This window comes from Dermacentor variabilis, chromosome 2 (genome assembly GCF_050947875.1).
Source record: "Dermacentor variabilis isolate Ectoservices chromosome 2, ASM5094787v1, whole genome shotgun sequence".
In the NCBI taxonomy this organism is placed as follows: Eukaryota; Metazoa; Arthropoda; class Arachnida; order Ixodida; family Ixodidae; genus Dermacentor; species Dermacentor variabilis.
In genome coordinates, this window is record NC_134569.1 from 235,434,730 (window position 1) to 235,440,742 (window position 6,013).

Here is a 6,013-nt window from a genome sequence, read left to right on the forward strand (position 1 = left end):
TGGGAAAACGTCGGGCGCGCGCGAAGGCTCTCCTGGAAAAGGCTCGTGAACGGGCTTCGAAGAACAGTTTCGTAGACGCAGCGCGCTACGCCGACGGACAGGCCTTAGCTCTGGGTAGCATAGATCATGAAAGGCAAATAACGAACGCAATCTCGATTCGGACGACGTGCTCTGAGATCGCAGAGCAGGCTGCAATAGCGATGGCCTTATTGGACGACAAGAGGACACCAATCTACAGTGACTAGATATCAGCTGTTAGGGAGTTTGCCAAAAGAACCATATCCGAGCTGGCCCTAGGGATACTAGGAAGCAAGGAGATCAAGCCACACACATTGGTCTGGTTTCCAGCTCACATGGGACAGATCGAGGGTGCTCCGCCCAACCTCAATGAGTCGGCACACGAAGCTGAGCGAGGGATCATCAACGGCGTAGCTACCGGGCAGCGTGACGCTGGGGGTACTGACAATCGGGACTCTGCTTCCTCGTATACCGAAATTACTAAGCACTTTTTACTTGGCTCGGAGGATCTACCCCCCTCCACATTGCAAACTCAATAGACCTCAGGCTTTGACACTAAGGCTGAATTCTACAGACGGGGGCATACTCAAACCCCCTACTTTTCACAAGATGTGCCCCGAAATTCAGACCACAAATGCATGTGCACTATGCAATGACTTAGCGAACTTACCTAACATGCTCTGGCGATGTCCAGCGTTACGCGGCGATGAAAACAACACTCCTTCACGCTGGGATGCGGTGCTGCGCAGCCCCAACCTCGAAGAACAGCTATGGGCTGTCCAACGGGCTCGCGATGCGGCGGAGAGGCCAGGCCTCTCTGTCCGGACGTGGGAGCGGCCCGGTGCGCGCTAGTGCGCGCCCTAAAGGACCCTAATAAAGTTTTTCATCCATCCATCCATCTAGCTATACAAAGTAAGGAAATAACTTTTATCGGCCGTTTGACCTTGTAAACATAGACATGCTAACTAAATTAACAAGCCTGGCGTCACGCACGCACAAACAGAAATGAACATATTTCACACGATGAGCGCGGAAACTCGCTGTCAAAACGTTGCAGTTAAAAAACACCCCCCGCCCCTTCCTTACCTTTCCCCCGAAGCCTTGCGCGCGATGGAAGGCGGCGCGCTTCGTCCCCGTTTCCTAAAACCCCTACGTAAAATGTGACGACTTCCTCTGAACTTTGCCGCCTATCCTCTCGCCTACCACTCCTCCGGAAAGTCGACCCTCCTATTGGGCGAAACGCCGTGGTCACGTGCTTGCGCGCCTTCTTTCGTGCGTAGCAGACGCCGGTGCCATGCCCGGGTATCGAAATCGCGCTACGGTTGGTTTCTGGCGGCGGAGTTTCGGCGGAACACGTTGCGTTAGCGCTGGCACCGTTTACGTATTGCGGCTTTGTCTTGCCTATGTTGTGCGTATGGTTGCAACAACCAAGGAGGCTTGGGGAAAATACTTTTTTCCTTATTCCATCCGCAAGAAGCAACACGGCTCACCGAACGATTTGGCTGCACAGGATCAGCCGGGCAAACTTTAAAAATGCGCGGGACCCGCGCCTTTATGAAGAAAGTTCATCAGAAGTCACTCGTATTTTTTTGGACGATTTGGTGAGAAATGCGAGCGTCTGCAGCCTTTCTTCGCACTAAATAACGTTCGGCATGGTTGTACTTGGAAGCGTTCACTCGCTGCTACGAAAGCTAGAGGTGCTTCATCTTGGCTGAGCCTCGCCGTTCACGCTTCTGGTTCAGGAGGCGTCATTGTGATGTTGCGCACATTGCTTGGCGCACTCGTTTCGTTATAGTTGAAACCATTGCTGGGCTCAGACACGAAAGTTGCACTTCATATGTTAGTTCGACCCGCCGCTCAGAGACGCGTATTTCACACTGAAGTGACGCGCATTGCTAGACGTATTTCTTTCTCTGAGTTGGACACCGCTGACGAATTCGACACTAAAACGGCGGTTATCATCGTTTGAGCCTCCGCTGTTCATGCTACTTGCGGTGCAGGTCTAGCTTTTACGTAGCGCGCGTTGGTGCACGTATTTGTATTTGCCAGGTTGTTACCGAAGTCGGCAGTTACTGTCCCTAGGCACAGTAACGGCAGCTATATCTTGAGTACCGCATATCCGCGCGCATAATAAATCAGAATGCCGACATCCACTAAACACAGCTGAAGTTATATTGGGTTCAAAGGTGTCGTGCAAATCTAAGCTGATTGAAACATTTTTAACGCGGATAGTTTGGGTAAAAGAAACTTCTAACGAAGGAGCGCGCTTTGACCGAGACCATTTTCAACGTTCGACGTTGAAAAATTTGTTATGGCCACGTACACGGCGGCCTGACATATCAACAATTCTTATTTTCGAAGTTACTTGTGAAATGTCACGGTTTATATTTTCTTCTGTGCCTTGTATCATTTCTCAAAAAGTTGTGCCACATGAAACCTTAGTTTATTCATTTTAGGATTATTTCACGGAAGTTGAATTTGAAAGTCAAATCCCTCGGTATTACGGCATCAAGCAATTAAGGGCTGAGACATCACCAAGACTTTCTGTAGTACGACCAAACGCGCCTTTGACAGAACATAATATGTAAGTAGTACACCACCATTGGTTCATATAAAGCCTAGACCCCACATCTGTGTCTTAAACAAAGTAAAAGGTAAATATCCACATACAAAGCGTGAGTTGCTCCAATTTCTCTTGGCGGCGTTGAAGTTCAAATGATGTTGATCAAAAGGCGCCATTCGAGAAAAAAAAAAACACTCCCTTAGCTTGCACAACACCTCCATCGTTGACACCGCAATCGAAGTGATCGCAGTGGAAGGAGCTTCGATAAAGCAGTGCAACGTGGATACAGGCAGTTATTAGTAACGCATTTATAATCCTCTCTTGTCGTAAACGCAACGACCAAATCCGACCAACATTGGCCAAAGGGGCGAACGTTGGGAGCGTCTGCTAGCTGTATCTGGCCTAGGTGCCGCCACTGTTGGCGTCGGAGACGAGCCGGGTGAAGCAGCGCCGGCATAGGAGGAGCAGAGAGGAGGTGCCGCTACTTTTAGATCATTTCGTGGTTTTACCGTTTCCGTCCATTGGTCTGTCCGTTGGGTGCGGGAGACTGAGCCGCGATCACCGACTCACCCTCGCACACTTTCACTCGCACATAGAGCATACGGCTCGCGGCGATGATTTGATCGCCCTTGGACTTTGTACGGAACCTCAAAGCGGCGGCGACGCCGAAGGAAGAAATGCGCCTGGAGTGGACATATAACTGCCATCGCAATAAAAGAAAACGTAGCTCTTGTAATTCCTGCTACATTATTGCTTATCCGCGCGCCTTTTAGTAGGCGCGTTCATTTTCTAATGAATGGTGGTTGATTAACCATTTTCGTGCCTTGCATCTCCGACCCACTATGTGCATTCACCAACGCGAACTCATCAGTAAACAGTGACTCCTAGCGCTTATTTCAATTTTTATGGTTCGGAGAAACTGTAGAACACCTACTGTGCGATTAGCTTTGCTTTGAAGATGAAAGCTTGTCCTCTTTTCCACTCTTAACTACCTAAAACACAACTGCACAAAGCGCGGCTTGCGAGCAGATTTGCAGTAGCCCGCGGCCAAGGTTTGACTTATATGCTGTGCAGATGCTGTGATCTAAATAAGCCGTATGATGAGCAAAATAATTTTGCTGGGAAAAGCAATATGCTACATGAATCGTTGGCAGCGTAAAACAAGTTAAAAAAATGGGTGAATGCTTTCAATGCCTTAAGCAGATAAGAAAGGAGCATGAGTGAGGCAGTTTGGTAAAATGTACGTTTGTCCATTAGTATATATTGCGCACTTCTTGGTTGTCGACAGAACGCCTATTATGATTGGTGCTGTTCGTGCTCCTCGTTTCAAAATATACGTGTCGCTAATCTGTGCATTCAAGCCATCTTGAGCCGCTTTTCACGTGAGTGACGGCAAAAAAAAATAGTTAGAAATAAGCCCTCATTATTTATCTATGGACAGATTGTTTTATTAATTGAACTGTAATGACGGCGATCGCACAAACACTACTACGGCCGAATGGATCCTGAAGTGAGGAAGATAAAGACCAAAGGGTCGATGTCGCAGCTTTGGCTCGCGCTGTCGTTTGGCTAGGACTGCTCGGCTGCTCTCTGCGCTGGACCCGCTAGCCCCCTAACCGTCAATAAACATTGCAGCATTTGGTGGAGATGCTGGGTACCCTAACGGCTCGCCCTGGAACTCCGGAACCGCACTCTGCCCACCAATACCGCGAAGACCATGCCAGACGACCCCGGTGAGCAACCCACTACAACTGGGCAAGTCACATGTGGTTCCGTTCGTCAACGAGACCCAGCTGTGTTCAGTGGCACCGCTGATACTGACGTCGACGACTGGCTTTCATCATACGAACGGGTGGGTAACCACAACAAATGGGACGATCCGACAAAGCTCACCAACGTTACTTTTTATCTTGTGGATGTAGCGAACATCTGGTTCCGAAACCAAGAGGCCACTATTGCGACATGGAATGACTTTAAAACTGCTTTCGGGGGAGTATTTGGCCGTGCGGCGGTGCGAAAGCTGCGTGCCGAACAACACCTGCGTCAACGAGCGCAACAGCCGGGGTAAGATTTCACTAGTGATATCGAGGACGCCATCAATCTCGGCAACCGAGTAAGCTGCACGATGACTGAGCAAAAGATTAAACAAATATTCAAGGGTATTGAAGACGACACTTTTCAAGTGCTCCTGGCTAAGAATCCTACTACCGTTGCAGCCGTAGTCACCTACTGCCAAAGCTTCGACGAACTACGCCGCAACGAGCGCTCGCCCGCCAAACTGTTTCTCACTTAGCCTCCCTTTCCTATTTGGTGACTGCTCCATGACAGACTGATGACGGGTCTCTGCTACCTCAAATCAAAGCCTTCATTCGTGAAGAGGTGGCGCGTCAGCCCTCGCTGCTCCCTCTCACCCAGGAGCCGTCCAGCCTTTGTCGTCGGCCGTGCAACAGGCCATCCGCGAGCAGGTTCCAGAGGCTTTTCCGCCAGCCTACCAGCACGCTCCGGTTGCTGACGTACACTGAAGCCGTGTCGCGTCCTAGACCAATGACCCTTCCCTACCCGACGCCGCCACCGTGCCCAGCACTTCTCGCTGTGTCTGGAATGTCCCCTCAGTACTTGCGGCCGCAACATCCTTGGCGCACGCGGGACCATCGGCCGATCTGCTTCTCCTTCGGTCTCGCGGGACATGTGGCGCGCTTTTGTCGCCGCCGCCTGCCGCACCCGGACGTTGTCGTTAATCGGAAGATACCTGGAGCCCACCAGGATGCTGATTCGAACTCGTCACCAAACTTTTGGACCAGTCGCCAGAACTTTATCAGACGTCGTTGAGCAACACTGCGTCGCTGTTCGATATCGCCGATGCGTCGTCTCCCGCCTTCCAAGCAGGGAAACTAAGTGCTGTAGTTTCGGAGACAAGGGCTGCACGATTTTCGAAATGCCCAAGACCTCCGATCGCCGCAAAATATTATAGAAATACACGTTCAAGGAGTCGCCTCATTCGCACTTGTCGACACGGACGGTGCCACTTCCGTCATACGTGAGGCTCTTTGCCGTGAGATCAGGGAGGTCACCACATCACCTTCTGGCCTTGTACTTCGGACTGCCCCCACGTACCCGTCGCACCTTCAGCCGAATGCACCGCTAGGATTGTTATTCAGGACGTACTTTACACGATTTAGTTCCTTGTGCTGCCTTTCTGCTCTCATGATGTCATATTGCGATGGGACTTTCTCTCGCGCCACAGAGCCGTCACTGACTGCGCCCGCGCCGAAATTGCTTTGTCTGTCCTTAAAGGTTACTAACGTTGCCGATGCTGATCTGCAGCCAAGCACCTCAACACCAGTTCCTTTGTTTTGGCCATCCGCGCCCGAAGCCCTTATCTACTTTTCTTCACCGCAGACCTCTACCACTTCCATTCGCCGTTCTTGACGT